Source organism: Arachis stenosperma, chromosome 6, assembly GCF_014773155.1.
Source record: "Arachis stenosperma cultivar V10309 chromosome 6, arast.V10309.gnm1.PFL2, whole genome shotgun sequence".
NCBI classification, from domain to species: Eukaryota; Viridiplantae; Streptophyta; class Magnoliopsida; order Fabales; family Fabaceae; genus Arachis; species Arachis stenosperma.
The window spans coordinates 69,721,287-69,737,417 of NC_080382.1; the positions used below are offsets into that span (position 1 = coordinate 69,721,287).

Here is a 16,131-nt window from a genome sequence, read left to right on the forward strand (position 1 = left end):
CTTCCTGGCGTTCAACGCCAGAAAGATGCATCAGCTGGGCGTTGAACGCCCAGGAGAAGCAACATTTGGGCGTTAAACGCCCAAACCATGCAGCAGTTGGGCGTTTAACGCCAGGATGGTGGGGAGGAGAGCTAAAACTCATCAAGATCATGGCACCTAAGGGAACAGGAAGAGCAAGGATGTGAACTTAAGGGAGCTAAAGCGTCAGAAATTAATTCTTGAAGGCACCCCACAGACTAGAGGAACATCCACTTCCCAAAATACAGGTTGTTAAGTTCTAATTCTAGCTTTAACTCTGTGATAGTATTATTATAGGATTTTACCTTAGAAGTTATATAGGAGTAGTAGTAATTAGCATATCTATTTTGATTTTATTTTCAATTAAGTTATAAATTATTTTTCTCATCATCATCAAACATGAATAAAATAGTAGATTTTTAGAATAAAGAGGCAATAATTTTTTTTCGAGTTCTTAATAAGAAAAATTCTAATTATTTATATGTGGTGGCAATACTTTTTGTCTTCTGAATGAATGCTTGAACAGTGCACATTTTTGATATTGAATTTTATGAATGTTAAAATTGTTGGCTCCTGAAAGAATGATGAACAAGAGAAATGTTATTGATGATCTGAAAAATCATGAAATTGATTCTTGAAGCAAGAAAAAGCAGTGAAAAAAAAAAAAAAAAAGAAAGAAAGAAAAAAAGCAAGAAGAAAAAGCCAATAGCCCTTAAAACCAAAAGGCAAGGGTAAAAAAAAAAAAGGATCCAAGGCTTTGAGCATCAATGGATAGGAGGGCCCAAGGAAGTAATTCCAGGCCTAAGCGGCTAAATCAAGCTGTCCCTAACCATGTGCTTGTGGCATGCAGGTCCAAGTGAAAAGCTTGAGACTGAGTGGTTAAAGTCGTGATCCAAAGCAAAAAGAGTGTGCTTAAGAGCTCTGGACACCTCTAACTGGGGACTCTAGCAAAGCTGAGTCACAATCTGAAAAGGTTCACCCAGTCATGTGTCTGTGGCATTTATGTATCCGGTGGTAATACTGGAAAAACAAAGTGCTTAGGGCCACGGCCAAGACTCATATAGTAGCTGTGTTCAAGAATCAACATACTAAACTAGGAGAATCAATAATACTATCTGAATTCTGAGTTCCTATGGATGCCAACCATTCTGAATTTCAAAGGATAAAGTGAGATGCCAAAACTGTTCAGAAGCAAAAAGCTACTAGTCCCGCTCATCTAATTAGAATATGAGCTTCACTTGAAACTCTGAGATATTATTGTTTCTTAATTTCTTTTCATCATATTTTATTTATCTAGTTGCTTGAGGACAAGCAACAGTTTAAGTTTGGTGTTGTGATGAGCGGATATTTTATACGCTTTTTGGGGGTAATTTCATGTAGATTTTAGTATGTTTTAATTAGTTTTTAATAGAATTTTATTAGTTTTTAAGCAAAAATCATATTTCTGGACTTTACTATGAGTGTGTGTATTTTTCTGTGATTTCAGGTATTTTCTGGCTGAAATTGAGGAAGCTGAGCAAAAATCTGACCGAGGCTGAAAAAGGACTGCTGATGCTGTTGGATCCTGACCTCCCTACACTCGAAATGGATTTTCTGGAGCTACAGGAGTCCAATTGGCACGCTCTTAACAGCGTTGGAAGGTAGACATCCAGGGCTTTCCAGCAATATATAATAGTCCATACTTTGCACGAGAATAAACGACGTAACTTGGCGTTGAACGCCAAGTACATGTTGCTGTCTGGAGTTAAACGCCAGAAAAACGTCATGATCCGGAGTTGAACGCCCAAAACACGTCATAACCTGGAGTTTAACGCCAAGAAAGGCCTCTACTCGTGGATAGCTTTAATCTCAGCCCCAGCACACACCAAGTGGGCCCCAGAAGTGGATTTCTGCACCAATTATCTTAGTTTATTCATTTTCTGTAAACTTAGGTTACTAGTTTACTATTTAAACAACTTTTACAGACATTTCTTGTACCTCATGACATTTTCAGATCTGAATTACATACTTTGTGACGGCATGAGTCTCTAAACTCCATTGTTGGGGGTGAGGAGCTCTGCGGCGTCTCGATGATTTAATACAATTCCTTTGTTTTCCATTCAAACACGCTTGTTCTTATCTAAGATGTTTATTCGCGCTTAATTGTGAAGAAGGTGATGATCCGTGATACTCATCACCTTCCTCAATCCATGAACGTGTGCCTGACAACCACCTCCGTTCTACATCAGATTGAATGAATATCTCTTAGATTCCTTAATCAGAATCTTCGTGGTATAAGCCGGATTGATGGCGGCATTCATGAGAATCCGGAAAGTCTAAACCTTGTCTGTGGTATTCCGAGTAGGATTCCGGGATTGAATGACTGTGACGTGCTTCAAACTCCTGAGGGCTGGGCGTTAGTGACAGACGCAAAAGAATCAATGGATTCTATTCCAACCTGATTGAGAACCGACAGATGATTAGCCGTGCTGTGACAGAGCATAGGAACGTTTTCACTGAGAGGATGGGAAGTAGCCATTGACAACGGTGACACCCTACATAGAGCTTGCCATGGAAGGAGCCTTGCGTGTGTTGAAGGATTTCAAGGAAGAGTTGAAGTCAAAGGACAAAGCATCTCCAAAACTCCAACATATTTCTCATTACTGCACAACAAGTAACACTGTTATTCTCTTTTATTTTTATAATCAAATCTGGTAATTTCACTTTTAATCCTATTGGCCTCCTGACTAAGATTAATAAAATAAACATTGATTGCTTCAAGCCAATAATCTCCGTGGGATCGACCCTTACTCACGTAAGGTATTACTTGGACGACCCAGTGCACTTGCTGGTTAGTTGTGCGAATCACAAATTCGTGCACCAGAAGTCCTCGTGTTGTGCCTCTTTTTTTTTTTTACGTCGTGCCGACCCTCATTCTCTAAATGACGCTATCCCGAGTAGGACACCTAAGGGCGAGCCGCATTGGCCTCATCCTCGGCAGGCACCAACAGTACCCGCAAGGCTTCGCGGATAGTGTTATACTCTCTCGCGCCGAATGGTTAAGAAAATTGTGTGTGCGAACTATAATAGGTGCGATCATACCAGCACTAATGCATCGGATCCCATCAGAACTCCGCAGTTAAGCGTGCTTGGGCGAGAGTAGTACTAGGAGCAGTTAAGCGTGCTTGGGCGAGAGTAGTACTAGGATGGGTGACCTCCTGGGATGTCCTCGTGTTGTGCCTCTTTTTTTTTTTTTTACGTCGTGTCGACCCTCACTCTCTAAATGACGCTGTCCCGAGTAGGACACCTAAGGGAGAGCCGCAATGGCCTCATGCTCGGCAGGCACCTACAGTACCCGCAAGGCTTCGCGGATAGTGTTATACTCTCTCGTGCCGCATGGTTAAGAAAATTGTGTGTGCGAACTATAATAGGTGCGATCATGCCAGCACTAATGCACCGGATCCCATCAGAACTCCGCAGTTAAGTGTGCTTGGGCGAGAGTAGTACAAGGATGGGTGACCTCCTAGGAAGTCCTCGTGTTGCACCTCTTTTTTTTTTTTTTACGTCGTGCCGACCCTCAATCTCTAAATGACGCTATCCCGAGTAGGACACCTAAGGGTGAGCCGCAATGGCCTCATCCTCGGCAGGCACCTACAGTACCCGCAAGGCTTCATCGATAGTGTTATACTCTCTCGTGCCGCATGGTTAAGAAAATTGTGTGTGCGAAATATAATAGGTGCGATCATGCCAGCACTAATGCACCGGATCCCATCAGAACTCCGCAGTTAAGCGTGCTTGGGCGAGAGTAGTACTAGGATGGGTGACCTCCTGGGAAGTCCTCGTGTTGTACCTCTTTTTTTTTTTTTACGTCTTGCCGACTCTCATTCTATAAATGATGCTATCCCGAGTAGGACACCTAAGGGCGAGCCGCAATGGCCTCATCCTCGGCAGGCACCTACAGTACCCGCAAGGCTTCGCGGATAGTGTTATGCTCTCTCGCGCCGCATGGTTAAGAAAAATGTGTGTGCGAACTATAATAGGTGCGATCATACCAGCACTAATGCACCGGATCCCATTAGAACTTCGCAGTTAAGCGTGCTTGGGCGAGAGTTGAACTAGGATAGGTGACCTCCTGGGAAGTCCTCGTGTTGCACCTCTTTTTTTTTTTTTTACGTCGTGCCGACTCTCATTCTCTAAATGATGCTATCCCGAGTAGGCCACCTAAGGGCGAGCCGCAATGGCCTCATCCTCGGCAGGCACCTACAGTACCCGCAAGGCTTCGCGGATAGTGTTATGCTCTCCCGCGCCATATGGTTAAGAAAATTGTGTGTGCGAAATATAATAGGTGCGATCATACCAGCACTAATGCACCGGATCCCATCAAAACTCCGTAGTTAAGCGTGCTTGGGCATGAGTAGTACTAGGATGGGTGACCTCCTGGGAAGTCCTCGTGTTGCACCTCTTTTTTTTTTTTTTTTACATCGTGCCGACCCTCATTCTCTAAATGACGCTGTCCCGAGTAGGACAATTAAGGGCGAGCCGCAATGGCCACATGCTCGGAAGGCACCCACATTACCCGCAAGGCTTAGCGGATAGTGTTATAATCTCTCGTGCCGCATTGTTAAGAAAATTGTGTGTGCGAACTATAATAGGTGCGATCATACCAGCACTAATGCACCGGATCCTATCAGAACTCCGCAGTTAAGCGTGCTTGGGCGAGAGTAGTACTAGGATGGGTGACCTCCTCGGAAGTCCTCGTGTTGCACCTCTTTTTTTTTTTTTTTTTTACGTCGTGCCGACTCTCATTCTCTAAATGATGCTATCCCGAGTAGGCCACCTAAGGGCGAGCCGCAGTGGCCTCATCCTCGGCAGGCACCTACAATACCCGCAAGGCTTCGCGGATAGTGTTATACTCTCTCGCGCCGCATGGTTAAGAAAATTGTGTGTGCGAACTATAATAGGTGCGATCATACCAGCACTAATGCGCCGGATCCCATCAGAACTCCGCAGTTAAGCGTGCTTGGGCGAAAGTAGTACTAGGATGGGTGACCTCCTCGGAAGTCCTCGTGTTGCACCTCTTTTTTTTTTTAACGTCGTGCTGACTCTCATTCTCTAAATGATGCTATCCCGAGTAGGCCACCTAAGGTCGAGCCGCAATGGTCTCATCCTCGGCAGGCACCTACAATACCCGCAAGGCTTCACGGATAGTGTTATGCTCTCTCGCGCCGCATGGTTAAGAAAATTGTGTATGCGAACTATAATAGGTGCGATCATACCAGCACTAATGCACCGGATCCCATCAGAACTCCGTAGTTAAGCGTGCTTGGGCGAGAGTAGTACTAGGATGGGTGTCCTCCTGGGAAGTCCTCGTGTTGCACCTCTTTTTTTTTTTACGTCGTGCCGCCTCTCATTCTCTAAATGATGCTATCCCGAGTAGGCCACCTAAGGGCGAGCCGCAATGGCCTCATCCTCGGCAGGCACCAACAGTACCCGCAAGGCTTCGCGGATAGTGTTCTACTCTCTCGCGCCGCATGGTTAAGAAAATTGTGTGTGCGAACTATATTAGGTGCGATCATACCAACACTAATGCGCCGGATCCCATCAGAACTTCGCAGTTAAGCGTGCTTGGGCGAGAGTAGTACTAGGATGGGTGACCTCCTGGGAAGTCCTCGTATTGCACCTCTTTTTTTTTTTTACGTCGTGCCGACCCTCATTCTCTAAATGACGCTATCCCGAGTAGGACACCTAAGTGCCAGCCGCAATGGCCTCATCCTCGGCAGGCACCTACAGTACCCGCAAGGCTTCGCGGATAGTGTTATACTCTCTCGCGCCGCATGGTTAAGAAAATTGTGTGTGCGAACTATAATAGGTGCGATCATACCAGCACTAATGCACCGGATCCCATCTGAACTCCGCAGGTAAGCGTGCTTGGGCGAGAGTAGTACTAGGATGGGTGACCTCTTGGGAAGTCCTCGTGTTGCACCTCTTTTTTTTTTTTACGTCGTGCCGACCCTCATTCTCTAAATGACGCTATCCCGAGTAGGACACCTAAGGGCGAGCCGCAATGGCCTCATCCTCGGCAGGCACCTACAGTACCCGCCAGGCTTCGCGGATAGTGTTATACTCTCTCGCGCCGCATGGTTAAGAAAATTGTGTGTGCGAACTATAATAGGTGCGATCATACCAGCACTAATCTACCGGATCCCATCAGAACTCCGCAGTCAAGCGTGCTTGGACGAGAGTAGTACTAGGATGGGTGACCTCCTGCGAAGTCCTCGTGTTGCACCTCTTTTTTTTTTTTTTTTTTTACGTCGTGCCGACCCTCATTCTCTAAAGAAGGCTATCCCGAGTAGGACACCTAAGGGCTAGCCGCAATGGCCTCATCCTCGGCAGGCACATACAGTACCCGCAAGGCTTCGCGGATAGTGTTAGACTCTCTCGTGCCGCATGGTTAAGAAAATTGTGTGTGCGAACTATAATAGGTGAGATCATACCAGCACTAGTGCACCGGATCCCATCAGAACTCCGCAGTTAAGCGTGCTTGGGCGAGAGTAGTACTAGGATGGGTGACCTCCTGGGAAGTCCTCGTGTTGCAACTCTTTTTTTTTTTTACGTCGTGCCGACCCTCATTCTCTAAATGACGCTATCCCGAGTAGGACACCTAAGGGAGAGCTGCAATGGCCTCATCCTCGGCAGGCACATACAGTACCCGCAAGGCTTCGCGGATAGTGTTATACTCTCTCGCGCCGCATGGTTAAGAAAATTGTGTGTGCGAACTATAATAGGTGCGATCATACCAGCACTAATGTACCGGATCCCATCAGAATTCTGCAGTTAAGCGTGCTTGGGCGAGAGTAGAACTAGGATGGGTGACCTCCGGCGAAGTCCTCGTGTTGCACCTCTTTTTTTTCTACGTCGTGCCGACTCTCATTCTCTAAATGATGCTATCCCGAGTAGGCCACCTAAGGGCGAGCCGTAGTGGCCTCATCCTCGGCAGGCACCTACAATACCCGCAAGGCTTCGCGGATAGTGTTATGCTCTCTCGCGCCGCATGGTTAAGAAAATTGTGTGTGCGATCTATTATTGGTGCGATCATACCAGCACTAATGCACCGGATCCCATCAGAACTCCGCAGTTAAGCGTGCTTGGACGAGAGTAGTACTAGGATGAGTGACCTCCTGGGAAGTCCTCGTGTTGTGCCTCTTTTGTTTTTTTTTACGTCGTGCCGACCCTCATTCTTTAAATGACGCTATCCCGAGTATGACACCTAAGGGCGAGCCGCATTGGCCTCATCCTCGGCAGGCACCTACAGTACCCGCAAGGCTTCGCGGATAGTGTTATGCTCTCTCGCGCCGCATGGTTAAGAAAATTTAGTGTGCGAACTATAATAGGTGCGATCATACCAGCACTAATGCACCGGATCCCATCAGAACTCCGCAGCTAAGCGTGCTTGGGCGAGAGTAGTACTAGGATGGGTGACCTCCTGGGAAGTCCTCGTGTTGTGCCTCTTTTTTTTTTTTTACGTCGTGCCGACACTCATTCTCTAAATGACGCTGTCCCGAGTAGGACACCTAAGGGCGAGCCGCAATGGCCTCATACTCGGCAGGCACCTACAGTACCCGCAAGGTTTCGCGGATAGTGTTATACTCTCTAGTGCCGCATGGTTAAGAAAATTGTGTGTGCGAACTATAATAGGTGCGATCATACTAGCACTAATGCACCGGATCCCATCAGAACTCCGCAGTTAAGCGTGCTTGGGCGAGAGTAGTACTAGGATGGGTGACCTCCTGGGAAGTCCTCGTGTTGCACCTCTTTTTTTTTTTTACGTCGTGCCGACCCTCATTCTCTAAATGACGCTATCCCGAGTAGGACACCTAAGGGCGAGCCGCAATGGCCTCATCCTCGGCAGGCACATACAGTACCCGCAAGGCTTCGCGGATAGTGTTATACTCTCTCTTGCCGCATGGTTAAGAAAATTGTGTGTGCGAACTATAATAGGTACGATCATACCAGCACTAATGTACCGGATCCCATCAGAACTCCGCAATTAAGCGCGCTTGGGCGAGAGTAGTACTAGGATGGGTGACCTTCTGGGAAGTCCTCGTGTTGCACCTCTTTTTTTTTTTTTACGTCGTGCCGACTCTCATTCTCTAAATGATGCTATCTCGAGTAGGCCACCTAAGGGCGATCCGCAATGGCCTCATCCTCGGCAGGCACCTACAGTACCCGCAAGGCTTCGCGGATAGTGTTATGCTCTCTCGCGCCGCATGGTTAAGAAAATTGTGTGTGCGAACTATAATAGGTGCGATCATACCAGCACTAATGCACCGGAACCCATCAGAACCTCGCAGTTAAGCGTGCTTGGGCGAGTGTTGAACTAGGATGGGTGACCTCCTGGGAAGTCCTTGTATTGCACCTCTTTTTTTTTTTTACGTCGTGCCGACCCTCATTCTCTAAATGACGCTATCCCGAGTAGGACACCTAAGTGCGAGCCGCAATGGCCTCATCCTCGGCAGGCACCTACAGTACCCGCAAGGCTTCGCGGATAGTGTTATACTCTCTCGCGCCGCATGGTTAAGAAAATTGTGTGTGCGAACTATAATAGGTGCGATCATACCAGCACTAATGCACTGGATCCCATCAGAACTCCGCAGTTAAGCGTGCTTGGGCGAGAGTAGTACTAGGATGGGTGTCCTCCTGGGAAGTCCTCGTGTTGCACCTCTTTTTTTTTTTACGTCGTGCCACCTCTCATTCTCTAAATGATGCTATCCCGAGTAGGCCACCTAAGGGCGGGCCGCAATGGCCTCATCCTCGGCAGGCACCTACAGTACCCGCAAGGCTTCGCGGATAGTGTTCTACTCTCTCGCGCCGCATGGTTAAGAAAATTGTGTGTGCGAACTATAATAGGTGCGATCATACCAGCACTAATGCACCGGATCCCATCAGAACTTCGTAGTTAAGCGTGCTTGGGCGAGAGTAGAACTAGGATGGGTGACCTCCAGGGAAGTCCTCGTATTGCACCTCTTTTTTTTTTTACGTCGTGCCGACCCTCATTCTCTAAAAGACGCTATCCCGAGTAGGACACCTAAGTGCGAGACGCAATGGCCTCATCCTCGGCAGGCACCTACAGTACCCGCAAGGCTTCGCGGATAGTGTTATACTTTCTCGCGCCGCATGGTTAAGAAAATTGTGTGTGCGAAATATAATAGGTGCGTTCATACCAGCACTAATGCGTCGGATCCCATCAGAACTCCACAGTTAAGCGTGCTTGGGCGAGAGTAGTACTAGGATGGGTGACCTCTTGGGAAGTCCTCGTGTTGCACCTCTTTTTTTTTTACGTCGTGCCGACCCTCATTCTTTAAATGACGCTATCCCGAGTAGGAAACCTAAGGGCGAGCCGCAATGGCCTCATCCTCGGCAGGCACCTACAGAACCCGCTAGGCTTCGCGGATAGTGTTATACTCTCTCGCGCCGCATGGTTAAGAAAATTGTGTGTGCGAACTATAATAGATGCGATCATACCAGCACTAATGCACCGGATCCCATCAGAACTCCGCATAAAGCGTGCTTGGGCAAGAGTAGTACTAGGATGGGTGACCTCCTGGAAAATCCTCGTGTTGCACCTCTTTTTTTTTTTTTTTACGTCGTGCCGACTCTCATTCTCTAAATGATGCTATCCGAGTAGGCCACCTAAGGGCGAGTCGCAGTGGCCTCATTCTCGGCAGGCACCTACAGTACCCGCAAGGCTTCGCGGATAGTGTTATACTCTCTCGTGCCGCATGGTTAAGAAAATTGTGTGTGCGAACTATAATAGGTACGATCATACCAGCACTAATGTACCGGATCCCATCAGAACTCCGCAGATAAGCGTGCTTGGGCGAGAGTAGTACTAGGATGGGTGACCTCCTGGGAAGTCCTCGTGTTGCACCTCTTTTTTTTTTTTTTTTACGTCGTGCCGACTCTCATTCTCTAAATGATGCTATCCCAAGTAGGCCACCTAAGGGCGAGCCGCAATGGCCTCATCCTCGGCAGGCACCTACAGTACCCGCAAGGCTTCGCGTATAGTGTTATGCTCTCTCGCGCCGCATGGTTAAGAAAATTGTGTGTGCGAACTATAATAGGGGCGATCATACCAGCACTAATGCACCGGAACCCATCAGAACTTCGCAGTTAAGTGTGCATGGGCGAGAGTTGAACTAGGATGGGTGACCTCTTGGGAAGTCCTTGTATTGCACAACTTTTTTTTTTTACGTCGTGCCGTCCCTCATTCTTTAAATGACGCTATCCCGAGTAGGACACCTAAGTGCGAGCCGCAATGGCCTCATCCTCGGCAGGCACCTACAGTACCCGCAAGGCTTCGCGGATAGTGTTATACTCTCTCGTGCCGCATGGTTAAGAAAATTGTGTGTGCGAACTATAATAGGTACGATCATACCAGCACTAATGTACCGGATCCCATCAGAACTCCGCAGATAAGCGTGCTTGGGCGAGAGTAGTACTAGGATGGGTGACCTCCTGGGAAGTCCTCGTGTTGCACCTCTTTTTTTTTTTTTACGTCGTGCCGACTCTCATTCTCTAAATGATGCTATCCCGAGTAGGCCACCTAAGGGCGAGCCGCAATGGCCTCATCCTCGGCAGGCACCTATAGTACCCGCAAGGCTTCGCGTATAGTGTTATGCTCTCTCGCGCCGCATGGTTAAGAAAATTGTGTGTGCGAACTATAATAGGGGCGATCATACCAGCACTAATGCACCGGAACCCATCAGAACTTCGCAGTTAAGTGTGCATGGGCGAGAGTTGAACTAGGATGGGTGACCTCTTGGGAAGTCCTTGTATTGCACCACTTTTTTTTTTTTACGTCGTGCCGTCCCTCATTCTTTAAATGACGCTATCCCGAGTAGGACACCTAAGTGCGAGCCGCAATGGCCTCATCCTCGGCAGGCACCTACAGTACCCGCAAGGCTTCGCGGATAGTGTTATACTTTCTCGCGCCGCATGGTTAAGAAAATTGTGTGTGCGAAATATAATAGGTGCGTTCATACCAGCACTAATGCGTCGGATCCCATCAGAACTCCACAGTTAAGCGTGCTTGGGCGAGAGTAGTACTAGGATGGGTGACCTCTTGGGAAGTCCTCGTGTTGCACCTCTTTTTTTTTTTACGTCGTGCCGACCCTCATTCTTTAAATGACGCTATCCCGAGTAGGAAACCTAAGGGCGAGCCGCAATGGCCTCATCCTCGGCAGGCACCTACAGAACCCGCTAGGCTTCGCGGATAGTGTTATACTCTCTCGCGCCGCATGGTTAAGAAAATTGTGTGTGCGAACTATAATAGATGCGATCATACCAGCACTAATGCACCGGATCCCATCAGAACTCCGCATAAAGCGTGCTTGGGCAAGAGTAGTACTAGGATGGGTGACCTCCTGGAAAATCCTCGTGTTGCACCTCTTTTTTTTTTTTTTACGTCGTGCCGACTCTCATTCTCTAAATGATGCTATCCGAGTAGGCCACCTAAGGGCGAGCCGCAGTGGCCTCATTCTCGGCAGGCACCTACAGTACCCGCAAGGCTTCGCGGATAGTGTTATACTCTCTCGTGCCGCATGGTTAAGAAAATTGTGTGTGCGAACTATAATAGGTACGATCATACCAGCACTAATGTACCGGATCCCATCAGAACTCCGCAGATAAGCGTGCTTGGGCGAGAGTAGTACTAGGATGGGTGACCTCCTGGGAAGTCCTCGTGTTGCACCTCTTTTTTTTTTTTTTTACGTCGTGCCGACTCTCATTCTCTAAATGATGCTATCCCAAGTAGGCCACCTAAGGGCGAGCCGCAATGGCCTCATCCTCGGCAGGCACCTACAGTACCCGCAAGGCTTCGCGTATAGTGTTATGCTCTCTCGCGCCGCATGGTTAAGAAAATTGTGTGTGCGAACTATAATAGGGGCGATCATACCAGCACTAATGCACCGGAACCCATCAGAACTTCGCAGTTAAGTGTGCATGGGCGAGAGTTGAACTAGGATGGGTGACCTCTTGGGAAGTCCTTGTATTGCACCACTTTTTTTTTTTTACGTCGTGCCGTCCCTCATTCTTTAAATGACGCTATCCCGAGTAGGACACCTAAGTGCGAGCCGCAATGGCCTCATCCTCGGCAGGCACCTACAGTACCCGCAAGGCTTCGCGGATAGTGTTATACTCTCTCGTGCCGCATGGTTAAGAAAATTGTGTGTGCGAACTATAATAGGTACGATCATACCAGCACTAATGTACCGGATCCCATCAGAACTCCGCAGTTAAGCGTGCTTGGGCGAGAGTAGTACTAGGATGGGTGACCTCCTGGGAAGTCCTCGTGTTGCACCTCTTTTTTTTTTTTTTTTACGTCGTGCCGACTCTCATTCTCTAAATGATGCTATCCCGAGTAGGCCACCTAAGGGCGAGCCGCAATGGCCTCATCCTCGGCAGGCACCTATAGTACCCGCAAGGCTTCGCGTATAGTGTTATGCTCTCTCGCGCCGCATGGTTAAGAAAATTGTGTGTGCGAACTATAATAGGGGCGATCATACCAGCACTAATGCACCGGAACCCATCAGAACTTCGCAGTTAAGCGTGCATGGGCGAGAGTTGAACTAGGATGGGTGACCTCCTGGGAAGTCCTTGTATTGCACCTCTTTTTTTTTTTTTTACGTCGTGCCGACCCTCATTCTTTAAATGACGCTATCCCGAGTAGGACACCTAAGTGCGAGCCGCAATGGCCTCATCCTCGGCAGGCACCTACAGTACCCGCAAGGCTTCGCGGATAGTGTTATACTCTCTCGCGCCGCATGGTTAAGAAAATTGTGTGTGCGAACATAATAGGTGCGATCATACCAGCACTAATGCACCGGATCCCATCAGAACTCTGCAGTTAAGCGTGCTTGGGCGAGAGTAGTACTAGGATGGGTGACCTCCTGGGAAGTCCTCGTGTTGCACCTCTTTTTTTTTTTTACGTCGTGCCGACCCTCATTCTCTAAATGACGCTATCCCGAGTAGGACACCTAAGGGCGAGCCGCAATGGCCTCATCCTCGGCAGGCTCCTACAGTACCCGCAAGGCTTCGCGGATAGTGTTATACTCTCTCGCGCCGCATGGTTAAGAAAATTGTGCGTGTGAAATATAATAGGTGCGATCATACCAGCACTAATGCGGCGGATCCCATCAGAACTCCGCAGTTAAGCGTGCTTGGGCGAGAGTAGTACTAGGATGGGTGACCTCTTGGGAAGTCCTCTTGTTGCACCTCTTTTTTTTTTTACGTCGTGCTGACCCTCATTCTCTAAATGACGCTATCCCGAGTAGGACACCTAAGGGCGAGCCGCAATGGCCTCATCCTCGGCAGGCACCTACAGTACCCGCCAGGCTTTGCGGATAGTGTTATACTCTCTCGCGCCGCATGGTTAAGAAAATTGTGTGTGCGAACTATAATAGATGCGATCATACCAACACTAATGCACCGGATCCCATCAGAACTCCGCATAAAGCGTGCTTGGGCGAGAGTAGTACTAGGATGGGTGACCTCCTGGGAAATCCTCGTGTTGCACCTCTTTTTTTTTTTTTTTACGTCATGCCGACTCTCATTCTCTAAATGATGCTATCCCGAGTAGGCCACCTAAGGGCGAGCCGCACTGGCCTCATTCTCGGCAGGCACCTACAGTACCCGCAAGGCTTCGCGGATAGTGTTATGCTCTCTCGTGCCGCATGGTTAAGAAAATTGTGTGTGCGAACTATAATAGGTGCGATCATACCAGCACTAACGCGCCGGATCCCATCAGAACTCCGCAGTTAAGCGTGCTTGGGCGAGAGTAGTACTAGGATGGGGAACCTCCTGGGAAGTCCTCGTGTTGCACCTTTTTTTTTTACGTCGTGCCGACTCTCATTCTCTAAATGATGCTATCCCGAGTAGGCCACATAAGGGCGAGCCGCAGTGGCCTCATCCTCGGCAGGCACCTACAATACCCGCAAGGCTTCGCGGATAGTGTTATGCTCTCTCGCGCCGCATGGTTAAGAAAATTGTGTGTGCGAACTATAATAGGTGCGATCATACCAGCATTAGTGCACCGGATCCCATTAGAACTTCGCAGTTAAGCGTGCTTGGGCGAGAGTTGAACTAGGATAGGTGACCTCCTGGGAAGTCCTCGTGTTGCACCTCTTTTTTTTTTACGTCGTGCCGACTCTCATTCTCTAAATGATGCTATCCCGAGTAGGCCACCTAAGGGCGAGCCGCAATGGCCTCATCCTCGGCAGACACCTACAGTACCCGCAAGGCTTCGCGGATAGTGTTATGCTCTCTCGCGCCGCATGGTTAAGAAAATTGTGTGTGCGAACTATAATAGGTGCGATCATACCAGCACTAATGCACCAGATCCCATCAGAACTCCGCAGTTAAGCGTGCTTGGGCGAGAGTAGTACTAGGATGGGTGACCTCTTGGGAAGTCCTCGTGTTGCACCTCTTTTTTTTTTTACGTCGTGCCGACCCTCATTCTCTAAATGACGCTATCCCGAGTAGGACACCTAAGGGCGAGCCGCATTGGCCTCATCCTCGGCAGGCACCTACAGTACCCGCAAGGCTTCGCGGATAGTGTTATACTCTCTCGCGCCGCATGGTTAAGAAAATTGTGTGTGCGAACTATAATAGGTGCGATCATACCAGCACTAATGCGCCGGATCCCATCAGAACTCCGCAGGTAAGCGTGCTTGGGCGAGAGTAGTACTAGGATTGGTGACCTCTTGGGAAGTCCTCGTGTTGCACCTCTTTTTTTTTTTTACGTCGTGCCGACCCTCATTCTCTAAATGACGCTATCCCGAGTAGGACACCTAAGGGCGAGCCGCAATGGCCTCATCCTCGGCAGGCACCTACAGTACCCGCCAGGCTTCGCGGATAGTGTTATACTCTCTCGCGCCGCATGGTTAAGAAAATTGTGTGTGCGAACTATAATAGGTGCGATCATACCAGCACTAATGCAGCGGATCCCATCAGAACTTCGCAGTTAAGCGTGCTTGGGCGAGAGTAGTACTAGGATGGGTGACCTCCTCGGAAGTCCTCGTGTTGCACCTCTTTTTTTTTCACGTCGTGCCGACTCTCATTCTCTAAATGATGCTATCCCGAGTAGGCCACCTAAGATCGAGCCGCAATGGTCTCATCCTCGGCAGGCACCTACAGTACCCGCAAGGCTTCGCGGATAGTGTTATGCTCTCTCGCGCCGCATGGTTAAGAAAATTGTGTGTGCGAACTATAATAGGTGCGATCATACCAGCACTAATGCAGCGGATCCCATCAGAACTTCGCAGTTAAGCGTGCTTGGGCGAGAGTAGTACTAGGATGGGTGACCTCCTCGGAAGTCCTCGTGTTGCACCTCTTTTTTTTTCACGTCGTGCCGACTCTCATTCTCTAAATGATGCTATCCCGAGTAGGCCACCTAAGATCGAGCCGCAATGGTCTCATCCTCGGCAGGCACCTACAGTACCCGCAAGGCTTCGCGAATAGTGTTATGCTCTCTCGCGCTGCATGGTTAAGAAAATTGTGTGTGCGAACTATAATAGGTGCGATCATACCAGCACTAATGCACCGGATCCCATCAGAACTCCGTAGTTAAGCGTGCTTGGGCGAGAGTAGTACTAGGATGGGTGTCCTCCTGGGAAGTCCTCGTGTTGCACCTCTTTTTTTTTTTTTACGTCGTGCCGCCTCTCATTCTCTAAATGATGCTATCCCGAGTAGGCCACTTAAGTGCGAGCCGCAATGGCCTCATCCTCGGCAGGCACCTACAGTACCCGCAAGGCTTCGCGGATAGTGTTCTACTCTCTCGCGCCGCATGGTTAAGAAAATTGTGTGTGCGAACTATAATAGGTGCGATCATACCAGCACTAATGCGCCGGATCCCATCAGAACTTCGCAGTTAAGCGTGCTTGGGCGAGAATAGAACTAGGATGGGTGACCTCCTGGGAAGTCCTCGTATTGCACCTCTTTTTTTTTTTTTACGTCGTGCCGACCCTCATTCTCTAAATGACACTATCCCGAGTAGGACACCTAAGTGCCAGCCGCAATGGCCTCATCCTCGGCAGGCACCTACAGTACCCGCAAGGCTTCGCGGATAGTGTTATACTC

The 16,131-nt window shown here is 48.7% G+C and overlaps 41 non-coding genes and 2 pseudogenes across 41 annotated transcripts; all 43 read left to right on the forward strand.

The window, feature by feature from the left end:
* The first annotated feature begins 3,085 nt into the window (after positions 1 to 3,085).
* Positions 3,086 to 3,240, forward strand: LOC130936913 (5S ribosomal RNA; annotated as a pseudogene).
* Positions 3,241 to 3,426: 186 nt separating this feature from the next.
* Positions 3,427 to 3,545, forward strand: LOC130938728 (5S ribosomal RNA). The gene has a single exon (XR_009069879.1). It is a non-coding gene; the product is annotated as a 5S ribosomal RNA (ribosomal RNA).
* A 186-nt stretch (positions 3,546 to 3,731) lies between these two features.
* Positions 3,732 to 3,850, forward strand: LOC130937628 (5S ribosomal RNA). Its single transcript, XR_009068838.1, has one exon. It is a non-coding gene; the product is annotated as a 5S ribosomal RNA (ribosomal RNA).
* Positions 3,851 to 4,035: 185 nt separating this feature from the next.
* LOC130938945 (5S ribosomal RNA) lies at positions 4,036 to 4,154 on the forward strand. Its single transcript, XR_009070082.1, has one exon. It is a non-coding gene; the product is annotated as a 5S ribosomal RNA (ribosomal RNA).
* Positions 4,155 to 4,340: 186 nt separating this feature from the next.
* LOC130938706 (5S ribosomal RNA) lies at positions 4,341 to 4,459 on the forward strand. The gene has a single exon (XR_009069858.1). It is a non-coding gene; the product is annotated as a 5S ribosomal RNA (ribosomal RNA).
* A 188-nt stretch (positions 4,460 to 4,647) lies between these two features.
* Positions 4,648 to 4,766, forward strand: LOC130938007 (5S ribosomal RNA). The gene has a single exon (XR_009069192.1). It is a non-coding gene; the product is annotated as a 5S ribosomal RNA (ribosomal RNA).
* Positions 4,767 to 4,956: 190 nt separating this feature from the next.
* On the forward strand, positions 4,957 to 5,075 carry LOC130938593 (5S ribosomal RNA). The gene has a single exon (XR_009069752.1). It is a non-coding gene; the product is annotated as a 5S ribosomal RNA (ribosomal RNA).
* Positions 5,076 to 5,259: 184 nt separating this feature from the next.
* On the forward strand, positions 5,260 to 5,378 carry LOC130938854 (5S ribosomal RNA). Its single transcript, XR_009069997.1, has one exon. It is a non-coding gene; the product is annotated as a 5S ribosomal RNA (ribosomal RNA).
* A 183-nt stretch (positions 5,379 to 5,561) lies between these two features.
* LOC130938713 (5S ribosomal RNA) lies at positions 5,562 to 5,680 on the forward strand. The gene has a single exon (XR_009069865.1). It is a non-coding gene; the product is annotated as a 5S ribosomal RNA (ribosomal RNA).
* A 184-nt stretch (positions 5,681 to 5,864) lies between these two features.
* Positions 5,865 to 5,983, forward strand: LOC130937227 (5S ribosomal RNA). Its single transcript, XR_009068454.1, has one exon. It is a non-coding gene; the product is annotated as a 5S ribosomal RNA (ribosomal RNA).
* Positions 5,984 to 6,167: 184 nt separating this feature from the next.
* LOC130938759 (5S ribosomal RNA) lies at positions 6,168 to 6,286 on the forward strand. Its single transcript, XR_009069908.1, has one exon. It is a non-coding gene; the product is annotated as a 5S ribosomal RNA (ribosomal RNA).
* Positions 6,287 to 6,477: 191 nt separating this feature from the next.
* On the forward strand, positions 6,478 to 6,596 carry LOC130938739 (5S ribosomal RNA). The gene has a single exon (XR_009069889.1). It is a non-coding gene; the product is annotated as a 5S ribosomal RNA (ribosomal RNA).
* A 184-nt stretch (positions 6,597 to 6,780) lies between these two features.
* Positions 6,781 to 6,899, forward strand: LOC130939006 (5S ribosomal RNA). The gene has a single exon (XR_009070140.1). It is a non-coding gene; the product is annotated as a 5S ribosomal RNA (ribosomal RNA).
* A 182-nt stretch (positions 6,900 to 7,081) lies between these two features.
* Positions 7,082 to 7,200, forward strand: LOC130938847 (5S ribosomal RNA). Its single transcript, XR_009069991.1, has one exon. It is a non-coding gene; the product is annotated as a 5S ribosomal RNA (ribosomal RNA).
* Positions 7,201 to 7,386: 186 nt separating this feature from the next.
* Positions 7,387 to 7,505, forward strand: LOC130937794 (5S ribosomal RNA). Its single transcript, XR_009068993.1, has one exon. It is a non-coding gene; the product is annotated as a 5S ribosomal RNA (ribosomal RNA).
* A 185-nt stretch (positions 7,506 to 7,690) lies between these two features.
* Positions 7,691 to 7,809, forward strand: LOC130938878 (5S ribosomal RNA). Its single transcript, XR_009070020.1, has one exon. It is a non-coding gene; the product is annotated as a 5S ribosomal RNA (ribosomal RNA).
* Positions 7,810 to 7,993: 184 nt separating this feature from the next.
* On the forward strand, positions 7,994 to 8,112 carry LOC130938777 (5S ribosomal RNA). The gene has a single exon (XR_009069925.1). It is a non-coding gene; the product is annotated as a 5S ribosomal RNA (ribosomal RNA).
* Positions 8,113 to 8,297: 185 nt separating this feature from the next.
* LOC130936879 (5S ribosomal RNA) lies at positions 8,298 to 8,416 on the forward strand. The gene has a single exon (XR_009068194.1). It is a non-coding gene; the product is annotated as a 5S ribosomal RNA (ribosomal RNA).
* A 184-nt stretch (positions 8,417 to 8,600) lies between these two features.
* Positions 8,601 to 8,719, forward strand: LOC130937264 (5S ribosomal RNA). Its single transcript, XR_009068488.1, has one exon. It is a non-coding gene; the product is annotated as a 5S ribosomal RNA (ribosomal RNA).
* Positions 8,720 to 8,902: 183 nt separating this feature from the next.
* On the forward strand, positions 8,903 to 9,021 carry LOC130938803 (5S ribosomal RNA). The gene has a single exon (XR_009069949.1). It is a non-coding gene; the product is annotated as a 5S ribosomal RNA (ribosomal RNA).
* Positions 9,022 to 9,204: 183 nt separating this feature from the next.
* On the forward strand, positions 9,205 to 9,323 carry LOC130938762 (5S ribosomal RNA). The gene has a single exon (XR_009069911.1). It is a non-coding gene; the product is annotated as a 5S ribosomal RNA (ribosomal RNA).
* Positions 9,324 to 9,505: 182 nt separating this feature from the next.
* Positions 9,506 to 9,623, forward strand: LOC130936880 (5S ribosomal RNA). The gene has a single exon (XR_009068195.1). It is a non-coding gene; the product is annotated as a 5S ribosomal RNA (ribosomal RNA).
* Positions 9,624 to 9,809: 186 nt separating this feature from the next.
* On the forward strand, positions 9,810 to 9,928 carry LOC130938729 (5S ribosomal RNA). The gene has a single exon (XR_009069880.1). It is a non-coding gene; the product is annotated as a 5S ribosomal RNA (ribosomal RNA).
* Positions 9,929 to 10,116: 188 nt separating this feature from the next.
* LOC130936930 (5S ribosomal RNA) lies at positions 10,117 to 10,235 on the forward strand (annotated as a pseudogene).
* Positions 10,236 to 10,418: 183 nt separating this feature from the next.
* LOC130938730 (5S ribosomal RNA) lies at positions 10,419 to 10,537 on the forward strand. The gene has a single exon (XR_009069881.1). It is a non-coding gene; the product is annotated as a 5S ribosomal RNA (ribosomal RNA).
* Positions 10,538 to 10,722: 185 nt separating this feature from the next.
* LOC130936907 (5S ribosomal RNA) lies at positions 10,723 to 10,841 on the forward strand. The gene has a single exon (XR_009068220.1). It is a non-coding gene; the product is annotated as a 5S ribosomal RNA (ribosomal RNA).
* A 184-nt stretch (positions 10,842 to 11,025) lies between these two features.
* On the forward strand, positions 11,026 to 11,144 carry LOC130938763 (5S ribosomal RNA). The gene has a single exon (XR_009069912.1). It is a non-coding gene; the product is annotated as a 5S ribosomal RNA (ribosomal RNA).
* A 183-nt stretch (positions 11,145 to 11,327) lies between these two features.
* LOC130936881 (5S ribosomal RNA) lies at positions 11,328 to 11,445 on the forward strand. The gene has a single exon (XR_009068196.1). It is a non-coding gene; the product is annotated as a 5S ribosomal RNA (ribosomal RNA).
* Positions 11,446 to 11,630: 185 nt separating this feature from the next.
* On the forward strand, positions 11,631 to 11,749 carry LOC130938731 (5S ribosomal RNA). Its single transcript, XR_009069882.1, has one exon. It is a non-coding gene; the product is annotated as a 5S ribosomal RNA (ribosomal RNA).
* Positions 11,750 to 11,936: 187 nt separating this feature from the next.
* LOC130936908 (5S ribosomal RNA) lies at positions 11,937 to 12,055 on the forward strand. Its single transcript, XR_009068221.1, has one exon. It is a non-coding gene; the product is annotated as a 5S ribosomal RNA (ribosomal RNA).
* A 184-nt stretch (positions 12,056 to 12,239) lies between these two features.
* On the forward strand, positions 12,240 to 12,358 carry LOC130938043 (5S ribosomal RNA). Its single transcript, XR_009069226.1, has one exon. It is a non-coding gene; the product is annotated as a 5S ribosomal RNA (ribosomal RNA).
* A 188-nt stretch (positions 12,359 to 12,546) lies between these two features.
* On the forward strand, positions 12,547 to 12,665 carry LOC130939038 (5S ribosomal RNA). Its single transcript, XR_009070170.1, has one exon. It is a non-coding gene; the product is annotated as a 5S ribosomal RNA (ribosomal RNA).
* A 185-nt stretch (positions 12,666 to 12,850) lies between these two features.
* On the forward strand, positions 12,851 to 12,969 carry LOC130938902 (5S ribosomal RNA). Its single transcript, XR_009070042.1, has one exon. It is a non-coding gene; the product is annotated as a 5S ribosomal RNA (ribosomal RNA).
* A 184-nt stretch (positions 12,970 to 13,153) lies between these two features.
* Positions 13,154 to 13,272, forward strand: LOC130938808 (5S ribosomal RNA). Its single transcript, XR_009069954.1, has one exon. It is a non-coding gene; the product is annotated as a 5S ribosomal RNA (ribosomal RNA).
* A 183-nt stretch (positions 13,273 to 13,455) lies between these two features.
* Positions 13,456 to 13,573, forward strand: LOC130939026 (5S ribosomal RNA). Its single transcript, XR_009070159.1, has one exon. It is a non-coding gene; the product is annotated as a 5S ribosomal RNA (ribosomal RNA).
* A 187-nt stretch (positions 13,574 to 13,760) lies between these two features.
* On the forward strand, positions 13,761 to 13,879 carry LOC130937722 (5S ribosomal RNA). The gene has a single exon (XR_009068926.1). It is a non-coding gene; the product is annotated as a 5S ribosomal RNA (ribosomal RNA).
* A 180-nt stretch (positions 13,880 to 14,059) lies between these two features.
* On the forward strand, positions 14,060 to 14,178 carry LOC130939030 (5S ribosomal RNA). The gene has a single exon (XR_009070163.1). It is a non-coding gene; the product is annotated as a 5S ribosomal RNA (ribosomal RNA).
* A 182-nt stretch (positions 14,179 to 14,360) lies between these two features.
* Positions 14,361 to 14,479, forward strand: LOC130937133 (5S ribosomal RNA). Its single transcript, XR_009068365.1, has one exon. It is a non-coding gene; the product is annotated as a 5S ribosomal RNA (ribosomal RNA).
* A 183-nt stretch (positions 14,480 to 14,662) lies between these two features.
* Positions 14,663 to 14,781, forward strand: LOC130938780 (5S ribosomal RNA). Its single transcript, XR_009069928.1, has one exon. It is a non-coding gene; the product is annotated as a 5S ribosomal RNA (ribosomal RNA).
* Positions 14,782 to 14,965: 184 nt separating this feature from the next.
* Positions 14,966 to 15,084, forward strand: LOC130938753 (5S ribosomal RNA). The gene has a single exon (XR_009069902.1). It is a non-coding gene; the product is annotated as a 5S ribosomal RNA (ribosomal RNA).
* A 182-nt stretch (positions 15,085 to 15,266) lies between these two features.
* Positions 15,267 to 15,385, forward strand: LOC130938755 (5S ribosomal RNA). Its single transcript, XR_009069904.1, has one exon. It is a non-coding gene; the product is annotated as a 5S ribosomal RNA (ribosomal RNA).
* A 182-nt stretch (positions 15,386 to 15,567) lies between these two features.
* Positions 15,568 to 15,686, forward strand: LOC130938866 (5S ribosomal RNA). Its single transcript, XR_009070008.1, has one exon. It is a non-coding gene; the product is annotated as a 5S ribosomal RNA (ribosomal RNA).
* Positions 15,687 to 15,871: 185 nt separating this feature from the next.
* On the forward strand, positions 15,872 to 15,990 carry LOC130938821 (5S ribosomal RNA). Its single transcript, XR_009069966.1, has one exon. It is a non-coding gene; the product is annotated as a 5S ribosomal RNA (ribosomal RNA).
* The last annotated feature ends 141 nt before the right edge of the window (positions 15,991 to 16,131 follow it).